The sequence below is a fragment of the Phocoena sinus genome, chromosome 5 (assembly GCF_008692025.1).
Source record: "Phocoena sinus isolate mPhoSin1 chromosome 5, mPhoSin1.pri, whole genome shotgun sequence".
NCBI classification, from domain to species: domain Eukaryota; kingdom Metazoa; phylum Chordata; class Mammalia; order Artiodactyla; family Phocoenidae; genus Phocoena; species Phocoena sinus.
In genome coordinates this window covers 130639771-130663640 of record NC_045767.1, presented here as the reverse complement: position 1 = coordinate 130663640, position 23870 = coordinate 130639771, and the positions used below count along the sequence as shown (strand labels likewise).

The window sequence follows — 23870 nt, the reverse complement described above, 5'->3', positions numbered from 1 at the left end:
TCCCCATAAAACAACTGATTTTTTACGTGTGCCACGTGCTAAGCTTGAGCTTGCAAAGTGGAACGACATGAAAAATACGGAAGCTTCCCGTGACCATATACTAAAGGAAGGATAAGAATTGATTGAATGTGTTTAAGTAAGGAAAATACAATCTTTACTGTCTTTGAATAATATTCCATATTTGTCGTGAAACACAAGGAGCAATGTAATGTGGATTCTTGGGCCTCTTGTTTCTCTCTGCACCTTCCTCTCATCTTCAGTAGATGTATGGAAAACAGGAGGCAGTGAGATCTTGGTAGGCTTCTCTTGTCACTTCATGGTGGGCACAGAAGGGAGAGCCTAATGCATACAGTTGGGATGGCATTGTGTGTGATTTTGGAAAGGGGTTGCACTTGAGACAGGGTTACTCCAAAGAAATAGGAAAAACAATGAAGAGGACATATAGGGTTCAGAGAAGATTATTTAATTTGACCCCATGGACAACTTCATGTTGTTTCTACGATACCCCATGCAGCAAAAAATAATTGACATTTATTCCAGCACGATGTATTTATCATACTTATTAATACTGTAGTATATCCTCAATAATGTCGAATGACCATAATTTGTAACCACAAGAAAGTGCCATGTGAAAGATGTAAAATTCAATTGGACATCATTTTAAATAGCCTTGTGGGTTTTGGTGCTAAGAATATTAAGACATGCAAGATTCTATGATTAAAGCCTTTAAAGCTAGGTAGAAAAGATGTTTAAATATTGGGGGATCCAAAAGTTCAAATAGATGGCCAACAGGCACATGAACAAATGCTCAACATCACTAATTATTAGAGAAATGAAAATCAAACCCACAATGAGGTACCATCTCACACTGGTCAGAATGGCCATCATCAAAAAGTGTATAAATAATAAATGCTGGAGAGAGTGTGGAGAAAAGGGAACCCTCCTGCCCTGTTGGTGGGAATGTAAATTGGTGCAGCTACTATGGAAAACAGTATGGAGGTTCCTTTAAAAACTAAAAATAGAATTGCCATATGATCCAGCAATTCCAGTTTTGGGCATATATCCAGAAAAGACGAAAACACTAATTTAAAAAGATACACACACCCCAATGTTCATAGCAATATTTACAATAGCCAAGGCATGGAAGCAGCCCGAATGTCCATCGACAATACTACTCAGTCATAAAAATGAATGAAATAATGCCATTTGCAGCAACATGGATGGACCTAGAGAGTATCATACTAAGTAAGTCAGACAAAGATAAATATCGTATAATATCACTTATATGTGGAATCTAAACAATGATGCAAATCAACTTATTTATGAAACAGAAATAGACTCGCAGACATAGAAAATGAACTTATGGTTATCAAAGGAGAAAGGCAGAGGGAGGGATAAATTGGGAATTTGAGATTAACATATACACACTACTATATATAAAATAGATTTAAAAAAACAAGGATCTACGGTATAGCACAGGGAACTATATTCAATATCATGTAATAATCTATAATGGAAAAGGAATCCGAAAAAGAATATATATTTTTTTGGGCTTCCCTGGTGGCGCAGTGGTTGAGAGTCCGCCTGCCGATGCAGGGGACACGGGTTCGTGCCCCGGTCCGGGAAGATCCCACATGCCGCGGAGCGGCTGGGCCCGTGAGCCATGGCTGCTGAGCCTGCGCTCCGCTCCGCAACGGAAGAGGCCGCAACAGTGAGGCCCGCAAAGCCAAAAAAAAAAAAAAAAAGAATATATATATTCTGAATCACTTTGCTGTAAACCTGAAACATTGTAAATCAACTATACTTCAATTTAAATTTTTTTTAAATTAAAAATGAAACGAACAAAAAATTCAAATAACTTTAATATTTGAAGGGAAAGCATATTTATGAACTCAAGAAGTGAGTAAGCATGGTAGACTTTCAGAAAGTAGAGGAACTGGGTACAGGTTAAATGCAGGGACTTATCTAGGCTCTACTACTTTGTAGCAGGACTGAGAGCAAGTATCCAAACTCTCTAACCTCTAATTTTCTTATCTGTAAAATGGGGATGACATCTCATGTGATTGCTGTAAGGAATAAATAATATGCTTTTTAGGAAAGAAGCAAGCACAGTGGAATCTCTCAGTACAAGAGGCAATTATTGTTATCTAGCCTCTATATTTTAGGGTGCCCTAGGAAACACTGTTTTCCTTGCAGTAGTTTTCAACATTATTACCAGCCCTCCCCAACCTCCCTTCCCACCACACACGCCCGAGGTATCTGATGCCTCCCCGTCAATAACTTTGCCTTACTATGGCAAGGAAAACATTTCCAACCAGGGATGGAAGTTGTGGGGAGATGAGAGTGTGGGGAGTCTAGAGACATTGATAGAGGTCATTAGCAGAAAATCTGCCAATATCTCTTTTCTCTCCTTAATGTGTAGATTACAGTAACAACACCACTCATGGCAATTTGCCTCAGGACCCTGCAAAAATAGAGAAATAGAAATATATCACTGTCTTTATTGATAGTTTTACATTCTTGGAACCTGGTTTCTTTAAAGGGGTGGTGGCAGAGTTCTGTTTGAATTATGTTAATTTTCTAAGAGAGAAAAATAAAATGATACAACAAATGGTGTTCCAAGTTTGCCAGACTCATTGTGAAAGCAACCCTGAAGGCTTCAGAATGAATATCCAGTTCAGAGATAAACTCAGCCTCTCATGTTCCAGCTGAGTGAAGAAAATGGACAGACTGATGGGACAGTGACAGACCGACTTATACTTTTCAATAGCATCTGTGTGCAGAAAGGCACAAAATAAATGGATGAAGAAACATTTCAGGAAAATTAATGTTTGCGTATGATGTGTTAAACTGACGTTTTTTGGGGTTGTTGTTTTTTTTTTTTTTTTTTGCGGTACGCGGGCCTCTCACTGTTGTGGCCTCTCCCGTTTGCGGAGCACAGGCTCCGGACGCGCAGGCTCAACGGCCATGGCTCACGGGCCCAGCCGCTCCGCGGCACGTGGGATCCTCCCGGACCCGGGCACGAACCCGCGTGCCCTGCATCGGCAGGCGGACTGTCGACCACTGCGCCACCAGGGAAGCCCTAAACAAGTTTTAATGCCTTCATAAACAGAGAAATCACAACAAATTAGCAAAAGGACTATGTTTTTTATAATACCATAATTATCAAGGCATCTGATGTACCTTCCTCTGTAGATAATTTAACAGTATGAAGTGACATTTAAGAAATTTTCTTCAACACTATATAAAAAGCACATCACTAATGTTTTGAAAGCTAGTTATCCCACCTAAAATTGGAAATTTATATTATTAAGAAAGACAAGAAAATAAGAAATTATTTCTTAATGGTTACCTGATAAGTACGTTAACATCAAAACATATCCATGTAAATAAACACACAGTTGTAATATCATTTTGCCTAAATATATTACACTGTATCATGTATTTAATCGTCTATTTTTAATTTATTTTTATTACTTTTTATTAATATAAGGAGTTTTTTTCTATTATCTTCACAAAAGTAGGACAAGAACTTATCTATATATTCAGTCTAATAATTTTTTCATATATAAAGTATTATGAATGAGTTCCTTTTAAATCAACTTCTCTATGGTAAACAATGATTGTTCTTCAAGTCACAGATTCTTTTCTGAGCCTATTTCCATTTAAATTCCCCTTAACTTTCCTCCTTAAAATATTGGACTAAATGCTTTCCGTTTTTTAGTTTTTTAGATCAGGATAAGAAGAACCTCCAAGTAATCAGATTACCACAAAAAAGGATTTTTTAAATAGTACTGGCTATTAAACTTATGAAAATGATTTAAAAACAAAGTTGTGTATTTTTATTTTACATTACCAAAATTTAAAGTGCAGAAATAGACTGGCTAAATATGTAAATGTCCAATTTCTACAGGAAATCTAGATGTTTCATAGATATGTCTTCAAATACATGTCTAAGAAAGAAAAAAATAATATTCAGACATCTTCACATAATATAATCATCAAAAAGGAAAAACTGATTTATATAAAAAATCTAACTGATATTACTCAAATGTGTGCAGCTGATTTTCAAGTAAGGAAATAGCATATACTTACAAGATCATCAAGATGTGGACAAAAAAATATAATACACAAACACATACACACATATACACATAATGCAGATATACAGTATATACAGTAAAGAAAGAATAGTAGTCAAGTTATTTGCCAGGTGCTTTCAATATAAAAGGGACCTCTGTTTAATGTCTTAGTTTATCTCTGTATGAGAGTCTTTAGCAACAATCAATTAATTGAGAATTCAATCTTCTTGATCATCTTGGATTATGGTCTTAACCTGCAGGAAATATTTAAATAATTAAAAAACACTCTCAAGATATGTTAAAAGTCAATGGATTGCCATGACAGGATAGACTGAAATGATATTCTATAAATATAATTCTCCTTTATTTTTTGTTGTTACATGAAAAGTATATGCTCATTAAAGTACACAAATGCATATAAGAAAAAGGAAAATAAAAAAATATCAGTATGTCCAGCAACATAAGATAACCTGTTGACTCTCCTATTAAAAATTACCTTTTATAAAAAAATTTTTAAAAATATATATATATCAAAACCATTCAATATGTCCATACCTTTGCAATTCACTGCTAGAAATACATCCTTAGAAAAAACAGAAGTCATATTCTCAAAGAAATGTATTTTATGCTGTTTTATACAGCTGTATGAATGTTCTTGCATTTTACACAAAAGGATTTACCAATGCCATTTTCCCAGTTAAATTTCTGATGAGGTAGATATCTAAGGTCACTTACTCTTTATGTGATACGTAACACAACTAGTAAACGATGAGCCGTGTTGTCTCCATATTCTTTCTTCCTAAGCAGCACACAATGCAGCCCCAAGTGCTTGCGGTTGACCTTTTTCTCCACTTGCTCTTTGCTCTTGAAAAGATAAGGGTTATCGGTACCAACCTCACAACTTGGTGAAAATGGATTGAAATAATGTATATAAATAATTATTTTGATGGTATGTGAAAGAACTGATTCTACTTATAAAGCATATTCTAGGGGGGGAAAAAAACAGGCTAATCAATCATTTTACTGCTCTTCTCCTGAGACAAATGCTGCATATGGTGAAATAATGCTTGCAGAAGTGAGAGATAGATTTTAGTTCTGGACATAGAAGAGCTACTAACTTTAGGAAAAAGACAATGAGGTTATAAAAACTTTTCCAGTTAAGCAGAAAAACACCAAGACAAAGGTCAAGCAACAATTCTTTTTTTTTTTTTTTACTTAGAAGCAAAGGAGAATTAGCCCAAGAGTATCTTGTATGTATTACTAACTTCTCAAAATAATTTATTTAAAACCATTCAATTTTATTGTCTGTAAAATTAAAACTTTAAGAAGTGATTGGCATCAAGAAGTGAAGCTGAAGGAGGTAGAGTCAGCCATTCACAACATATACATAGTACATGCTGTTGTATTTTAAACTAGAAGTTTGAAAATTTGAAACAAATTAGAAGAGCCAAAAGTTGTCAGAGATGAAAATATTTAAAGACATTAAAAATTATTTTGTCCAAGACAATTCTCTTCCCTATCATTAAAGTCAGCTCTATTAGAATAGCTTCCCCCAAAAATCTATCAAATTGCATCAGTACTGCCAGCTGCATCTTGGGAGCCATCAATTGAAACAGCTGAACAGCTTTCAACGTTGTTTGTATATATACAATATCTAGTTAATAATCATATATATATGTCTGTAATTTAAAGAGTTGTTTAACATTAAGTGTATTTGAAATACACTGTTTTTCTTCAGGAAATTTAAAATCTTGACTGAGAATATTGCCAGTGGTGAGGGTCCCCTATCTTTATTACAAAGCTATGGGATGCATGTTGCAACGGTACACAGAGACTTATCTGAAGATGAGCAGAGTTTCTCAGGCATCTTTTATTATCATGGCCTAAAAATGACCCAGCAGAGTGGCAGAGGAGAGCAGTAGCGAAGCAAGGCAAGTGCTTCTCTCCATTGTGGAAAGGGTCAGAATCTGCGAGACTGCTCTCCAAGGAGAAACGTCCAGATAAAGTCACTTTTCCCTGTCAGAGAGGAGCATGCCCTTTAACTCCTACCCAAACAAGAGGACACTGCAGAATATGTATTCTATTGATTCCTGCTTATAGTAACTAATTAATAACATCCATGGAATTATTTTTTACATGGTATTTTTTTCTATTAAAGCATTGGCTTTTTGGCCTGGATGATGTATACCCTCATAATTACTATAATCCCACTTCTCAAGATTTCTTCCACATCGTTCCTCTCCCCAGGACAAAGTGAATTTAAACACCTTTCTGAGTAGAGCTTAATTGCATAGAAAGAATGTTATACCTTTTAGAGTGCTAATTAGAGATGGTAATAATATGACAGGTCTCATCTAAAATCCTTTTGAATTATTCTATCAGTGCTGGAATGGTGGTGAGCTTCTGCACACTTGCCAGATATGAAAATTTATTTTTTCTATGGATTTAGAGAAGGTATCATGAAGAAATTTCCCATATGTGAACTGTGTATTCTGATTGACATACTGAGACCTTTAATGAAGGTAAAGAGCAATACAGAAACCTCTCTGAATACATAGAGGATAGAATGCAGAAGCTTTACATAATTAGGCAGACTGTCATTTAGTCAGGATTTTTCTTTCCCTCTTTTAACCCTAACCTTTCTCTCTTTCAGTTTTGTCTTTTTATTTCTCATGACTTTCTCCTTCTAAAATACTGGTCTTCATTTACCAAGGCACTAAAAACTAGTAGAATTAATATCCCAAGTGTTATGGGCTGAATCATGTCCCTCCCAAACTTGTACGTTGAAGTCTTAACCTCCAGCACTTCAGAATATGACTGTAGTTGGAGACAGCATCTCGAAAGAGGTAACTAAGTTTAAATGAGGTCATTGAAGTGGGCTTGATCCAATATAACTGATGGCCTTATTAGAAGATGAGGTTAGGATACAAACACACACAGAGGGAATACAATATGAGGACACCGGAGGAAGACAGCCAGCTATAAGCCAAGGGGAGAGACCTTAGCTGGAACCAACCCTTCTGACACATCGATCTCAGGTTTCTAGCCCCAGAAAAATGAGAAATAAATTTCTGTTATTTAAGCCACCCACTCTGTGGCACTTTGTTACGGTAGCTCTAGATAACATACTTCAGAATGCTAGTCATATTTTCAAATAAAACTATGTAGCTACACAATGAGCCTTGTCATCATACTTTTTCCCAGGAAATCTGAAGTTTGTAGAAACTATGGGACTGGCCCAAGATTAACCAACCAGTATCACCCCAGTGGATGATGTGGAGGCTGTAATTTTCCTACACATACTAATCCCTTCGTCTACTCTCTCATAATTAAATATGCCAGGGAATAAAATACATAGAATAAGCACCAGCGCATCTCCTCCTTCATAAGTGCTTGTGTTGTATTTTATAGGCTTCAGAGGGTGGAGAACAAAATCTGGGGGTAAAGAACAAAGACTGGCACTATGAATATTTTAAAATAAATAGGCACAACCAAAACTAATGTTTCAAAGCTTGAATTTAAGGCTCTAAAACCGTTCTATCCAATATCATATGACATCATTTCAGCTCTCATTCTTAAAAAAGGTGTGGTGGACAGGTTAACCTAAAAATCATTGGTGTTTAGGACTGAGAATTTGAAGAACTGAATTATAATCAGGTTATAAAGAATGTATTGTCTGATTTCACCACCCTTATTATAAGCAGCTGGAAGGTCAAAAGCATCCATTAGCTCTTAAACTTTCTAGCCTGTAGGACTTTCATTTCCAAACTGTCCAGACAATTCAATAGAAGGTGTGCATGTTCACTACTAAACAGGATGATGGAGAGCATGATTTATATTCTAAGGCATTTATCTTTTACATGTATTTTTCTGGGCTTTGAAATTCTGATTGTGGACCTATGTGTTACTAAATATTCAGTTCATACAATGACTATTTATTGAACAAATGAGACCCACTCTTTCATTTATCTTTGGTGCCTGGCATATGTGTCCAGGGGAAGGATCCAGGAGGTCCCCAAGCACTTCTTCACCCCTTGATTTCCAGTTTACAGGATTCAGTCTTTCCTTGGATTCCAATGTTTCCTTGTGCAGGAAACTGTCCACTTACCCAAGGGAATCCTGCCAGGGACCAGGGTTCTGCTTTGATGTTGACAGTACTTATCTTGAAAACCTGGCAATTTGCTCCAGAAGCTTCCTAAAGGCAGACTGCTGCATATGTGAGATGACTTAAATGCTATTTTAATTTTGATCCAAAATATTATTCAAAAAATTATCAGGGAAATACAAATAAAAACGACAATGAGATAACACCTCACACATGTCAGTATGGCTATCATCAAAAAGTTTACAAATGCGGGCTTCCCTGGTGGCGCAGTGGTTGAGAGTCCGCCTGCCGATGCAGGGGACATGGGTTCGTGCCCCAGTCCGGGAAGATTCCACATGCCGCGGAGCGGCTGGGCCCGTGAGCCGTGGCCGCTGAGCCTGTGCGTCCGGAGCCTGTGCTCCGCAATGGGGGAGGCCACAACAGTGAGAGGCCCGCGTACTGCAAAAAAGAAAAAAAAAAGTTTACAAATGCTGGAGAAGATGTGGACAAAAGGGAACCCTTGTACACTGTTGGTGGGAATGTCAATTGGTGCAGCCACCATGGAAAACAGTATGGAGGGTCCTCAAAAAACTAAAAATAGAACTGACATAGGAGCCAGCAATTCTAATCCTGGGTATATCTGGAAAAAAATAAAAACACTAATTTGAAAGTATGCCTGCACCCCAATGGTCATAGCAGCACTATTTGCAAAAGCCAAAATATGGAAGCAACCCAAGTGTCCATCAACAGACAAATAAATAAGATGTGGTGTGTGTGTGTGTGTGTGTGTGTGTGTGTGTGTATATATATATCAGAATATTACTCAGTCATAAAAAAGAGTGAAATACTGTCATTAGCAGCAACATGGATGGGCCTAGAGAATATTATGCTTAGTGAAATAAGTCAGACAAAGAAAGACAAATACTGTATGATATCACTTACATGTAGAATCTAATAAATAACATGAATGTATATGCAAAACAGAAACAGGCTCACAGATATAGAAAACAACCTAGTGGTTACCAACGGGGGAACAAATTAGGGGTATGGGATTAAGATATACAAACGACTATGTACAAAATAGATAAGCAACAAGGATATATTGTAAAGCAGAGGTAATTATACCTATCATCTTCTAATAATTTTAATGGATTATAATCTACAGAGTCCATTGAATCACTGTGCTGTGCACCTGAAATTAATATAATAAATATTGTAAATCAATTAATATAATATTGTAAATCAATTAATATAATATTGTAAATCAATTATACTTCAACAAAAATATGCTATCATTCTAGTTTGGCTATTTAAAATTTTCATTAGAATAAGATTGGTTCAGGCATTTAATTCTTTCCCTTTTCTTATCCAGTTTTCTACTTTACTCTTTTTTATTACTCTTACTGTCCTATTAATATAACAAACTTATCCAGATGATAAAATTGTTTATTTTTATAGGGTGAAGAAACATCAGAATAGTAAAGAACAACTTTGAAGAACTCACTCATCTTTCTTCATTCTTTTTACCTGGATGTTGGATAGTTTATTTCCCAGACTCAGTTCTGCAGCTGTCAATCCTGACAAAAACACTTTTCAAAGACAGAATTATTGGAAACGCTGAAAAGAAAATGAAAATGTGACAGCTGCCATCCAGTAGGGTGTAGATTCATGTATTCCTTGGGGAAAATTAGAATATTCTTGGTTATTGTGTTAATTTTATACTATATTTCTCAAATTTCCTGTCCTTCCAACTGTGATAGAATGTGTTTTGTGTTCTGCTATGTATATTCAGTGACAAAATTGTGATTCAAGTGAAACTTTAAAATAAATTCAGCCTAAAAAGAGACACCAGGAACAGAGATGATTACAGAAGCAGGAAAAATTTTGGCAACATGAAGGGCTAGTTTCTTTATATACTAAAATCATATATTTATGTGCCTAATCAAATCACTATCACATTTTCCAGCATTGGATACAGTAAACAGAGGAGCTTGATTTCAACACTGCGCAGATTCAGGATACAGGACTCTGTTGTAAGAATAAATACCAAAGCAGAGTATTTGTGCAGATGACGATAATAATAATAATTAATAACAATAGTTTATAATAATAAATTATTCATCATTTTACAGAGTCTTCAAAGAAGATATATCTTATTAATGAATATTTATAGTTTTGATAAAAAGTAATAATTTATCAGAACTAATGCTGACTTCAGCACTAGATCCTCATATTTGGGTAATCAATTGAACAGATGATGATAATTCAACAGTTCTCTGATTGTATTTAAATCAAGATATTTAACAGTGAATTGAAAATTATATGACAACACTGTTTTCCATGAATACCAGATACTCAATTCTTTGTTGATGGAGTATTACCAAAAAAGCACACATTAATACCTGGGTAACTAAATTTGCTGAAAATAAAGTGATGATAAGAAAGGTTTCGCTAAACTTACGAAGTGTCACTCTGCCAGTTACAAAGCTACTGCTGTTTAGTCCAAGTTTATTTTTCCTTTCTTTTTTCTCTGGTACTGGGGTTAGGATCCACAGATCATGGTCCCTTGCCTGCTGACTTTCTGCTTGGATTCTGCCAAATGGGGACCTTAGAGGCAGAGTAGATGCAGGGGAGAAGAGGTTTGACCCTTCTTACTTGATGCTGTCGTCAGTGTCACCCCACTCCAGCCATCTTCGTTCATTCCAGCAGCAGCAATCGGTCCTCATCTCTAGCTTTGTTCTTAATTTCCAGAACCAATCTCATTGCTCCCCTCTGGGTTTCCAGGACCAGGAGGGCAGCACCCTCTCCTCAGATGTCTGAGGCCCTACAATGAGGGACTCTTCTCCTGGGCTTCTGACTTATCGGCACCAGCCACTAGGCAGTGCTTCCTCCTGATGGGTTTGATTTCCTCATGGGTCTGATTGCACCTCTGAGCTCCTGTGATGCCAGCACAAGCCTGGTGGCACCATCTCCTCAGAAGCGTGAACGCCAACTCGACAGGAGGCCTGCTTTCAGATTTTAGGTTCCCATAACTCCAAACTTGGGCCTTTGTGGCCCCAGTCTCGGGAGCGATACCTGCTTCTTGCACTCAGTAATCTTTGCGCTATCCTATTATGTCCTTTTTCAGTCCTTCAATACAATTTAACCAATTCTTATATTAAATATCCTCTGTTAAAAACTGACTATTGTTCCCATTTTCCTGACTAAAACTTTATCGATCTACTGAGTGATTTAGGTAAAACAAAGTTAAGATTATTCTGATCTAGTGAAACTAAAATTATAGAATAGTTTACAAAAAGTTTATCTTAGGAACATAAAAAACAGATGGAATAAACAAAGTTTTTAGGTTATTGGTCTTATCTGATACCTAAAATAATATTAAACATATTAATAAAATGCACAATAATATTTTAGTATTTTTTAAATGTTATTTTTGTAGTTCTTTCAATGAGGCAAGAAAAAGCCATCTTTAGTCTCTGCCTCAGTAACTGATTTAAAAATTTGAATTAGGAGGATATGAACAAAAAAGTTTAATTCTTTTAGAACTGCTCAGTGGAAATTCTGCTTAAACGTATCGATGTATAGAATTCTGTTTTACTATTCCTGCACAAAAGTCTGAAAACTAACACTCTCACTATCTAGTATCGCACAGTCAATGCACAAGGATAATTTGACTGAAAACGTGTTTTCTCCAAATCACAGATTAAGAAAAACTTGAGATAGTTTCTTGCCTTTCCCTGTCTGGATGTAAAACAAACAAAATGTACAGATTAAGAACTCACCACCTCTCATAGGGAAAAAGAGAAGGGGTAGTAGTTCTTGAACACTCATTGACAGCAGGCAATATTCTCATTGCTTCATTATAGCATTTAACCCTCCCATCAAATTTTGAGGTATGAATCATTAGTCCCTTTATTTCTTTCACTTGGAGGAAACTGAGTCTCTAGAGGGCTTCAAGTATCAGTCCCGGATCTGAAGCAGACCTCCTGCCTTCAATCCCAGTGCTTTTTCTATTAATGCATTTCTAGCCTGGTTGGTACTTAGCACAGTTATGACATGAAACTGTGAGTCCAATCTGTAGTTGCCAACATGAGTCACTTCTCTATTACATAACGTTTTCAGAATGCACCAAGTTATCACACTGTTATCCCAGGGGCATTTCCCGTCTCCCTCCCACTTCCTCCCTTTTCTCCCCTCTTGCTTCTCCTCTTTATTCATTTCTCAAATGCTTGTTTTTAAGATCTGTGAAAAGCTCAAGAGTTGCTTTCCCACTAATGTATAGTCATTTTTTTAAATCATGTAACATATAGCTTTGAAATATATCTGTATATCTGTAAGTGTATGTGGACATATAAATATACATGCATGTATATAAGTACACGTGTTTACGGTGATGAGTAGGAAGTCATAACAACTGTCATAATTTCCTCAGCTATATTTGTTTCCTAAATGGCTGGTCTCACAGTAGATCCATTTGCTTTTTTAACTAGCATACAGTCTAAATTAAAGTACATGATTACGTTAAGAACACCAAATTAAACGCTCATTTGTGTTTGACATTTCATTTAGTATCAATTTTTGAGAAAAATTTTAACTCATATTCTTTTCAGAAACAGTCAAGTATATTAATACATAGGTCTAATGTTTCTTTGAACTGACTTTAGTAATTTAATAGAGCCCTTGCTCGAATGTTTCAGTTGCATCACATATTTGTTGCTGTCCTTCTGTAAGACAACAAATTACTTTTTATTGTTTATTGACAAAACACTTGAACTTTTAAAATTCTTGAACTACGTCCTCAGTTCTTTATTTTAAAAACATTGTAGTGTTTTTCATCTGATTGCACATTTTAACTTTCCGAGCTAGCAGGTGTTAAAAATCTCAAAGTGGCAAGAGGAGATCTGACATGCATTAACGCTCAGTATTTACTTCAGATATGGACAACTCCCACAGGACAAAGTGTCAGACAGTTTTTATCCAGGGAATATGCTGGATTCAGAGGAACCAGCAGTCAACATACTGAATTCATAATGCTAGATTTCAAGCTAGACCTTAAGTGATCAAAATGAAAAACGGCCACTTCCAGCAACTTTCTCAAGTCAACACAGAATGTTCACAAGAAGGAATAACATTTCAAGTGGTTAAAGTCGGATTTTTTTCCCCAGAGTAATAACTCCATATAAGACTACTGGCTCAAGACCTTTCACGATGGTGTCATCACCAGGATAAGCAAGTATTTCTTCTCTTATCTACAAACGCCTTCTTCCCCAAGCCTCATATCTAACTGACATTGACTATCCAGTAGGTTATGCTCTTAGGTTAGGAGCAGTCCAGACCAGTTTATCAACCGACCTTAAAGATGTACACACTATTAGAAAGCTTTATGCTTTAGGTACCATGAATATGCACATGTTTAGAAGAGCTAAACTGTTGCTACCCGGGTAACATTCAATAAATATCATTACCACCTGTAGCTGCCAGAAAATCCTTACAGCACCTAAAATGATACTTATAAATTCATACCTCACTGCAGAAAAGTGATACGATACAGCAAGAACAGTAAAGTAAGTATATTCATCAGAGCCAAAGACCGTCTTCCAAGAAGGGGTCCACAAAGGTCAAGTGCAGGCTCCCACCGTCGTCCCCTCTGTAAGGGCTGTCTACTGCCTCTCTTGGATTAGGGACAACCTACATGGGCACGGAATTCTTCTGAACCAGGGAGTGTAATATGGAATCTAGGTCAGGTTTCTTATACTTCGCTGGTCATGTAGGTATATTCTTGTTATGTAACCATCCCCAGTGGTATAACACTTCAGGGGTCTCACGGAGACTAAGTGGAAATCATTGAACTCATGGATCTTAAGGAACAATACTGACAAGCTGATACAAACCCCCCGAAACTTATCTCGCCCTCATGGTTACAGAACAATACTACTCATCACCACATTTCATGCCTTGACTAGGCGTCAGAGACATGCCGGTAGATCTTCTACTCTAGCCCACCCACGAAGGCCAGTTCCAGGGTCACTGGAATTAGCTATTATGGGGCAGAGTGTTCATAAAAAATGTGTGAAGCTTGGTGATGTTCATGCCCCCTGTTTGTTTAGACTCACTGGTTCAGAGGGGGAAGGAGAAGAGCTCACACCTGACTGTCCCTTGTCAGGAGACAGTCTCTGGCTCAGATGCTGTACTTCTTCTAACGTTGTTGCTATACTGCACCACTTCCCTGAAATAAAACATAACTTTTTAAACGTTATCCTTTTGGGTCCCCTAAATTTTCTTCAGCAGTGAAACCCTGTCTAACCTGGAGTTCCCAAGTTACTGGGAAACATACAAACATACAATGAACTTCCTTAAACCTACACCTAAGCCGAAATCCTTCATTAGTCTGAAGTTCCTTTTCTTTTTGTCTGAACGCCGCCTGGCCATTTCCTTTCTATGCACGCCTCCCAGCCATTTCCTTTCTATGCACGCCTCCCAGCAGATACTTTTCTTTGTCCACAACCTCCTCCCATGAACCACTTTATGCCGCTTTCTAGTGATTGGCCTTATGTAATTGGATTAGGAGTGGATTCATGGCATCTGTCCAGGTAGTCAGCATTTTTCTTCAGGGAATCTTAGAGAGAGGAGGACAAATGGTTAGTCAGTTGTCCTTGGGGAACTAAACCGGAAGGTCAGTCTGGTTTTCCTGTTGAGGTAGCCATGATTAGCCATGGCCAAGAAGATTGAGTGAGCCAAGAAGCCCATTTACAGAGAGAGAAGAGAAGAATCAAAGGGCAAGTCATTTGTCCACACAGAGGGAATGAGAGTGACGGAGCATCGCTGCCCAGTGACCTTCCCAAGTTCATGGACCTGCTTATGCTTCCCAGAACTAAGTTATACAATATTATCCCGCACACCTAAATTCCACTTTACATAGGGTAGCCAGAATGGATTATTAAAAGAATATTCTTAGCATAAACACCATAATCTCTTTAATGAATTCCTACTCATTCTTGAAAACCCAACTCCGACTTGCCTTTTGCTGGGAATCTTATTCTGATTTGCATAATTTCTTTCCTCTTGTTTTCCCTATTTTTAATTACCGCCTCCTCAGTATTATTCTTTATAGATGGTATATGCTTATACTTTTCATATATAATTATATAGAGCATAGCATTTTAGAGTTATTTCTTTAACAGGTTATTGACTGTGACTTTCCCGTATTCCCAGAATTTTGTCAAAGACTCCAAACTGAAGCATAAACAGTGCCAGCACCCACATTCTAAAGAGATTCACCAACAACTCGGGTTAGACACTTTTCTCCAGAATTTACTTAAAGCAAAACTATTTCTTTTAATTCTATATCATGGAGATAAGGAGAGATCTGGACAGCTAAGTTGGAACTTGCTCCAAGAAAAGATGTCCAGAACAAGAGGCTGTGTCTATTGCCCTTGTTGGATGGTTGCTGAGCTATAGGATCTACAGATTTACCTGGTGTGGCCAAGAAAATTGACTTCTGACGTGGATCCATTTACGTTAAGAGGGGGATGTAGACATGGTGACTGGAGCCATGGTTACAGTTTCTGATTTAGACATTTCTGAAGGGGAAACCACATGTCACCTGAAGTCCTTGGAGGGACAGTGGTGGTGTGCTCCTGAGAAGGCTTGGATAAGCATCTCTCCATTACAGTTCCCTGCAGCAGCCCCGGAGCAAGTGAGATCATACTCCGTACTTCCTATGCATGCAGTGATGGAGCACAGAGGTTGCAGGAGGGCGCTATAGGGCTCCTGGGAGAGTCACTAATGAGGCACGTGGAGTAGGCCTATCACGTGAGGGACGACACCTCTCCTCCATCAGGAAAAGAGACCAGGAATAAGTGACACTGCCCACAAATGCTACGCAGAGAGCCAAGTATTGGCAAAGGCTACAATAAACTGATAGAATCCGAAGAAAACAAATGGGCCTGGGACATGCACACACCATGTACAGGCAACCAGTGCCTAAATTCATCTCTGCGTACTCCAAAGGACAGGGAGGGAGGGGTATCTCCAGAGACACCATCCTCCCTCTTCTCACTACACGTCTTTGGATCTACAGGTCTGGCCTAACGTGGGGGAAGAGGAAGTTTGACGTGGTTATGCTACTGAAGCTTTAACATCTCCTGGACTAAATTTAATAACTGAAATGTGTCAGAAAGTTATCATTTCTACCCAGATTCTGTTCAGGTATCGGAAAGAGAAAATGGGCATATTATGGTTAAAGGCAATAAAGAATATCTTTAGGGCTTCACATTTATATTCAATCAAGGCAAGGTTGCTCCATCAAGTGGCTACCTTGGTTGACAAGTTTGTCTTGCCCTCTGGAGCCATGAGTCCTTGAAGAAAGCTTGGCTTATTCAGGTCGGTATTCACAGTTCCTTGTCCAGAACTCGAAACCTAGAAGAACTGACTCCAATAAACGTGGGTTGTAACTGAATAAACGTTTACACATTATGCCAAGGTTTTGTCAAAGGCACTATTGAACTCAGCTGTGTATATCTTAATATATTTCTTATGCTTTTCAGTCCTTACAATCCAAGGCCGGCTTATAGCATTTTTAACTGTTGATAATCCTCTACGCTTCGAAATCTCCAGCCCTAAGTTTCTACAACATGGTACTTTTATGATTATTTTCCTACTTTTCTTCTTGGTCTTCTTTACAGACTCCTCTTTCTCTGTGTATTTATTACTCCTCTAAAGTTTATTTCTCACCCTGATGTTCTCGTTTTGTTGAATGGCAGCATATACCAAACACTAAATTCTTCAAAATAAAAACCTGTAACTTACTGGATGATCATCTTTCTTCACCCTTCATATCCAGTTAGTAAGTCCCTCAAATCTACCTCCCTAATATTTTGTCCATCATCGATCTCCTCCTACTTTCCAGAGTGGAGGCTAAATGTACACCCTGTTTCACCTTTGTAGATCTCTGGAATAATTTTTGCCGCCCAAGACAAGTACCTCCCTCCTTCAATATGGCCACCACACTGCCATCAGGCTGATCTTTCTGAATTTCCATAATTCTCATGCCCTTCCCTCAACTCACAGACATCAGAGACTGACCATCGTTTATAGGGACTGGCCAATAATCCTCTCTGGGCTTGGCCTCTGGGTACCTGTTTAGCCTCCTCAGTGGCTCCTCTTATATCCTCCTCTGGTTCTACTGAATAGTTATTCCTTTCCGAGTGTGCGTATTTCAGACCTCCATGCCCTGACCCTAGATAGCCTCTCCCAAATTGTCCCTCAGAGAAACAACGGCTCATCTTCCAGGATTCCGTTCAAGAGTCCTTTCTTTCAGAAAGCCATTATTTTCTCTCCATTTCCTCATGTTTGATCACTTCCTCTTTTGTGCCCTTACTGTACCTTGAATCTAATCACAGCGTCTTCTTGTAACACTTGTGCCCTTATTTGGTTACATGTCTGTTTTTTCAGTTTCTCTGGCTCCAAGCATTACCAGGGCATTGCTCAACTAGTACATATTAAATGGTCAATAACAGTTTGGTGAAAGAGTAAATCTGCATGTTAAAAAGAAGGTCAAAAACCATTTGGCTATACCCAGTAATCCGAGGGTGATACACGTAGACTGTCACTAATACAAAGCTTTAATTTTAAATAGAACTATTCAAAATTTGATAATCATCATTAAATGCCTATTCACTGCCAAACATGGTATTGAATATTAGGGGTACAAAAATGTTTAAGACACAATCCATGATTTTGATGTACTCAGATTTTACAACAGACAAATCAGGCTGTGAGATCAAGCTTGTCTCTCCTAATAGAAGGACCCATATTGTGAGTGAAGACTTTGTATACACAAAATATAGGATTCAAGCTAAATAATGAAAGCAATGAAAAGGGTAATTACACAATTTACTATTCAAACCAGATACTAAGAGCAAAAGGAAACACTACAAATAATTGCACTAGCACAACTGGATGTAAAACTGGACTGTCTACATTGGGACAAACATTTGAGATGTATGTTTATCCTAATGATAGGGAGAATGATAGAGCTCAAACAAGGGAGAAATGTAATCAATGTAATCTGGTTCATTTCGCTTAAAGAGCACACTCTGATGTTATCCTGTAGATGTTTAGAGACGATGAAACCTACATTCAGGGAAATCAGTTAGGAAGTTGTTATAATTGTCTAGAAAGAAATTATGAGAACTAAAGAGAAGGCACTGGCAGTGGGAATATAAAGGGAGAAAATAGATTTAAGAAACATGGGAGATACCGTGGATATGATTTAAAGATACCATGGATCTGAGAACTGAAGGAGAGGGAGAAGTCAAATGACTTTCTGATCTCTGTGTTGGAAGTATGTAAGGATGTTAAGGAACTCTAATAAGAAGATGACTCCAAGATATACTGGGTAATGCTTTAAGTTAATAAACTTTTTATTTAAAAGAAAGTATATGAGACAAATCTATTTTGCTATTGAAAATGTGATCTGGACTCATTTGAATAAAGCATGCTATTTATAATAGTTATACAACATATAAATTTATTGTCTCTTGAAACATATTTAGCAGTTTAAAAATAGATGCAAATTTTATCTTAAAATACTCCTAAAAACCTTTCCTGATCTGTGAAACCGGCCTTAGCATTCACAGGTCACTGTGTATACTATTCTGTTATAATACGTATGCCTATTGGGGTATACGCACTTCCAATGCAGGGAACACACCCTATTATTCTTTCTTCCCAGTGCTTTGTCAAATGCCCAGAGGCATTAGGCACGCAGTAAATATTTGTAACTTGAAGTAAGCACGGTGTAGACAATTTTATAGCAAGTGGCTTTTCTAGCTCCTTCCCCAGGTGATGCTGACACCGCTGGCCCAGGAAGGATACTTAGAAAACCACTGAACTAAGCTGGTTGAAACATCCAAGGCGCTGATGTCCAGGAAACACAAGTTAAAGTAAATGACAATTTTACTATTTTAATTTAAGTTTCTTTTAGCACCTAGACTATGAAAATTCATTTTTCTTTATATTAATCCTGTGGATATGTTAAGTTATAAACATACTATGATTGCACCACTCAAATAAAAGTAGAGATTGCTAACACCAATGGTAAGCGTTGATTGATATTCTATTATGGCTCACGCAGTGACCTTAGTGCTTTAAATTAATTAACCTCATTCAATCCTCTGAACTACATTGGGTACGAATAACGATATTCACTTTGCAGATAAGGCAACAGAATCACAAAGCCGTAGGTTAGGGCGAAGGACCCTGGTTGGGCTGACCTAGAGTCTTGCTCTTTTCCACACATTCTTGTTTTGCTTTAGGCAATGAAGCCGACAACATATTCACACAGGGGTCACGGACATAACCTGGAGCCACTGCTCCTCTTGTTCTAGCACGAATGTTCCCTGCTTTGAAATATCAGGGCGTTTTGGCAGTATCACAGTGTAACAGCACGTTGTTAATCCAGTAAAAAGCATACGGAGCTGCTGTGCATATTTATATATTTAAACACACTGGGTATTTTACTCTTATGGTCCACAATTTGTTTCGTAGACAATAATAGAGGCTCATTTAAATGCATGTTTATAGGGTCTGTGGAAAGATCCCAAATGGGGAAGCAGAAGCTATACCTCAGGAACGCATGACAATGCTTTAAATTCCAGTTTGAACACTAACTTCTCACGCGTCAGGGGAGATCTGTGGTTGAAATCAATCTTAAAACAGAGGTTATCTAAAGCAGAGAAGAAGTAAGATGGAGCCTTTTCCAGGTGGTTTTTAATTAGGAAGCTTTTCATATGCATCACTCTGTTGGCATAGGAAGTGAATGTGTACAACTGAGGTATCTGAACCTCCAAACGGGTAGCAAGGGAGCTAAAAATTATGATTTAAGTGAGTCAGTTTCATAGGCATTACTTATAAGATGATCAGAAGAGAGCAAGGATTGGAGAGTGGGGAGGGTGAACGAAACATTCTTCATTACATACATATTGCTTTGAGATTCACTTCCGATTATTGGGACCAAGGTATTAGCAGGTGAGAGGAGAAGTACATGAACTTTTTAAATTTCATTTTGGCGGCTGAAGGAAAATGTAGCTATTTCTATTATTAGGCTCAAACAGTTTTCCCACATTTCTGGCATTTCCATAAGGAGAGATGTTCCCTAAATTCTCCTGAATTCTTTCCCTAACACTTACTCTGTCCCAGGGGAGATGGGGTAACTTAAACAATGGTAAAACTGGGAAAGATACCTTATTAGGCTTGGTTCAACCTCTTCCTATTACCACTTTGGGGAAAGATATTATTTTTTAATTTCTTCATGATAGAACTCTGTACGTACCCTTAACCCTGCTGCCCTTTGGAGTACCTTCCTCAAAATTCTCTAAATCCTTCTCCCTCCAGTGTTGGGATCTGTCAACAGAGCTTTCCAGAAGGGACACTCACAGCCTAGAAAAGGATTCCTATCGATCGGTCCCTTCTCCCTACTCTCCAACCCTCTAGTCCTCTTCCATGTGGAGTTGACCAGATGCCCCTGAGGATCCCGAGGCTCATGTTTATAGCTTTGTTCTGGGACCCTATGGTCAGGACAGACCCAGGAGGGCACCACGGCATCACTTCGAGAAGCATTTCTTTAGTGAGATTGTTCCCAATTGCACAGTCAGAATCTATCTCACTAATACGCCTTATTTTGGTGACCCACTCATGTTGGACATAGGACCAGTTCAAGGCTCTGGGCTAGCCACCAGCTATGGCTGGCTCCAGGGTCTTGAGCCATATGTCTGAGCTCTTACAAGCCCTCTCAACTGTCCACGTTTCCTTCAGGGTGCCACCTCTGGTCTACAGCACTAGGAGAGACCAAAGTGCTGAAACGCATCCTCTGCCCTGTGTGCCCTCCAGCCACTGTGCTACTCACTCGGCAGGCTCCGTGTCACCAGTCAGACATACCTCCAGACTCCAGGGTAGCTGCACCTATCTCCTCTGAGGGCTTCCAAGACATCTGCTCTACATCACCTATGGGTCTTTCTGATCCGTGTCCTCTCTTGCTTCTCCTCAATGTGGTGAAGTCATGTTCTCATGAATGGTCTTAAGCTGAGTGGGGGTGGAATGCACATTTTGGCTCAAATACGGCTGCTATTCTTGCTCTGTCCCTGGCCCTTCCCCAATCCTCCCTCTGGTGGTGGTGTGTTAAGAGGCAGGGTGAAGTCAACATGGAAGGAGATCACACTCTGCAAGTTTAGTGGTTATATCCTAAAGAGTCCAAGAGGAGACACGACTGGAAGATGTGTTGTCCTAAGTTCACAACATAAAATTCCAAACAGTAAATTTAACTGTTTACTGTTAAGGGGGAAAGCAACTGTGGTTGACATTTCCCTGCATATTCAAAGACTTGCAGGAGTTGTCCTCATCAACAAAACACAGGAACAACCTCTGAATGTCTTCGGAAGCTAGTATTCACAGGCAGCATCACAAGTAATTCCGTAAGGAGCACTAAATAAATGGTATTAGGGAACTGTAAAGGCAAGCCTCATGCATCTTGAAACTTAATAGGACCTGTAGTAATAGTGTAAAAAAGTTTTTTTAAAAGAAAGTGAGGAGATCATTTGTTGCTGTATGGTTTAGGGAAAAATTCACAACAGAGATCCTTCAGATCAATCTTTATGGAAAATTGTAAAGAAAATGATAGAGAAAGGGTAGGCATTTTAAATGAAGGGAAAAGAGGTGTGTAGAGCAGATTTAGAAAATTCACAGTCCATTTGGACTAAAATAGACCAAATTTGGACAATACCAAAAAAATATATAATGTTAGATGGCCAATTCCCCCACTGCTTTTGCAAGTGCAGGAATTTGGTCTTAATACTCTGTGAATAGAAGTGTTTAGGGATTTCCCTGGTGGTCCAGCAGTTAAGACTCCGTGCTTCCAATGCACGTTCCAATGCAGGGGAAGCGGGTTGGATCCATGGTGGGGAACTGAGATCCCACATGCCCCGCGGTGTGGCCAAAAGAAAAGTGTTTAGTCTATAGCCTAGAGTAAAGTATGCTTTTGATTTGTTGAACTGAGTAGAAGCAGAGTTCAGTGTTGGGCCTTAAAATCCTTGAATATGTTTGTATGTATGTTGCGGGGTGCGTATGTTTCAGGGAAGGTCCAGAGATACGGACATGCACTAGAAAAAGCTGATGGTCTGCATGGAATGAGCTGTATGAGCAAAAAAGGTAGGGACTATGCGGAAGCCGATGCTGGACAGTTCAGATCAAGAGCAAGCTGAACTGGAGGGTTCCATGGAGAGGTGTGGCCCAACATAAACAACAAACCCACATGTGCGCTACAAAAATCATACGTTAATCTGAATTAGTTTTTCTCTTGGGCATCTGGGGGAATGGTGGTAGCTTCAATTGTGAAAAAGAAGGTAGGAAAATACTTGGGCTATAAGGAAAGCTGAAATCGTTTTTCTTTTTTTCAACATTTTAATGAATCCTTGGATTAAATATTTCCTTCCACACTTGGCTTTTGAAGCTGTAGATCACCACTTGTGAATGTAGGGTGTGCTTTCTCTAAGACAGCCTGGAGCCGGTGCAAAGAGGAGGTGGGACTTTATCATTTCCTGACACATAGTGAGTCCTTGATATCTCAGTGTTCCTGCTGTTTAGTTTAAATGCTGAGTGTAACCATATCTAAGCTGGGAGGTGATATACTCTGACTTGAGGTAAAGTTGATAAGGCTGAATGTGAATGACTAAAAGCAAGTCACATTCAAATTATTTTCCCTGTCTTTCTGTATGTAATATCATTAATATATTAGCTGTAACACCAATAAAACTCTGAATAAGTGTCTCTAGTATATTTAAGACTAGACTTTTTAAAAAACCTTTTTGTTTTGAAATATGAAATTTAGAAAACAGTTGTAAAGTACTGAGAGATCCCGTGTATCTCTCACTCAGTTTTCCCTAGAGTTAACATTTTATATAACCATGGTGCATTTATCAAAAAACTAAATATTGAAAATTTTGTTTTGAAATCTGAGAGTTTCAACTGTGGTCAAAAGTTTAAAACTTGCCTTATGTTTCACAACTTTATACCCATTTATCCATATATACATCTTATTCATGCATATGTCATAAACAAAATGTTTTTCTGAATATATGGACTGTAACGTTTTGTGGACTATAAAAACATAACCTTAATCTGTAGGTTATTTTTTTTTACTTTTTTTTGACTGCACCTCAGGGCTTGTGGGATCTTCCCCGACCAGGGATTGAACCCAGGCCACCACAGTGAAAGCCCAGAATCCTAACCACTATGCCACCAGGGAAGTTCTGTAGGTTACTTCAAATACCTAGTGAACTTGCACTTGGTCATGTTCTCTTTGAGTTGGCTCACACCTAGTAAAATGACTTATTCTGTTACTGAATTACCAATGAAAATTATAAGTAGTTCAACCAATACATTCAAATTTAAATTTCTCCCATTTAGACCTTTAAATTTTATTTCAAATTACTAATTGTGAAAATAAGATGAAAATTTCATTTAATCAAATAAATTACAGAGCTGCTAAAAATTTGTCAAATTCGTCAAAACTGTGATTTTTGCCAACTGAGAAACAAATATTCCTTTATACGCTGGCTATTAAGCAAACCCTACAGCAATTTTTCAAAATACATGCTTAGAACTGTATCATTTATGCTGTGAAAATAATGCACGTATTTCAACGATTC

The 23870-nt window shown here is 38.1% G+C and overlaps 1 long non-coding RNA gene across 1 annotated transcript; it reads right to left on the bottom strand.

Annotated features, from left to right (window-relative positions):
• Window positions 1–4117: 4117 nt before the first annotated feature.
• On the bottom strand, window positions 4118–11323 carry LOC116754697. Its single transcript, XR_004350138.1, has 4 exons — window positions 10822–11323; window positions 9694–9783; window positions 4818–4946; window positions 4118–4336 (listed from the first exon to the last, which is right to left on the bottom strand). It is a non-coding gene; the product is annotated as an uncharacterized LOC116754697 (long non-coding RNA).
• Window positions 11324–23870: the final 12547 nt, after the last annotated feature.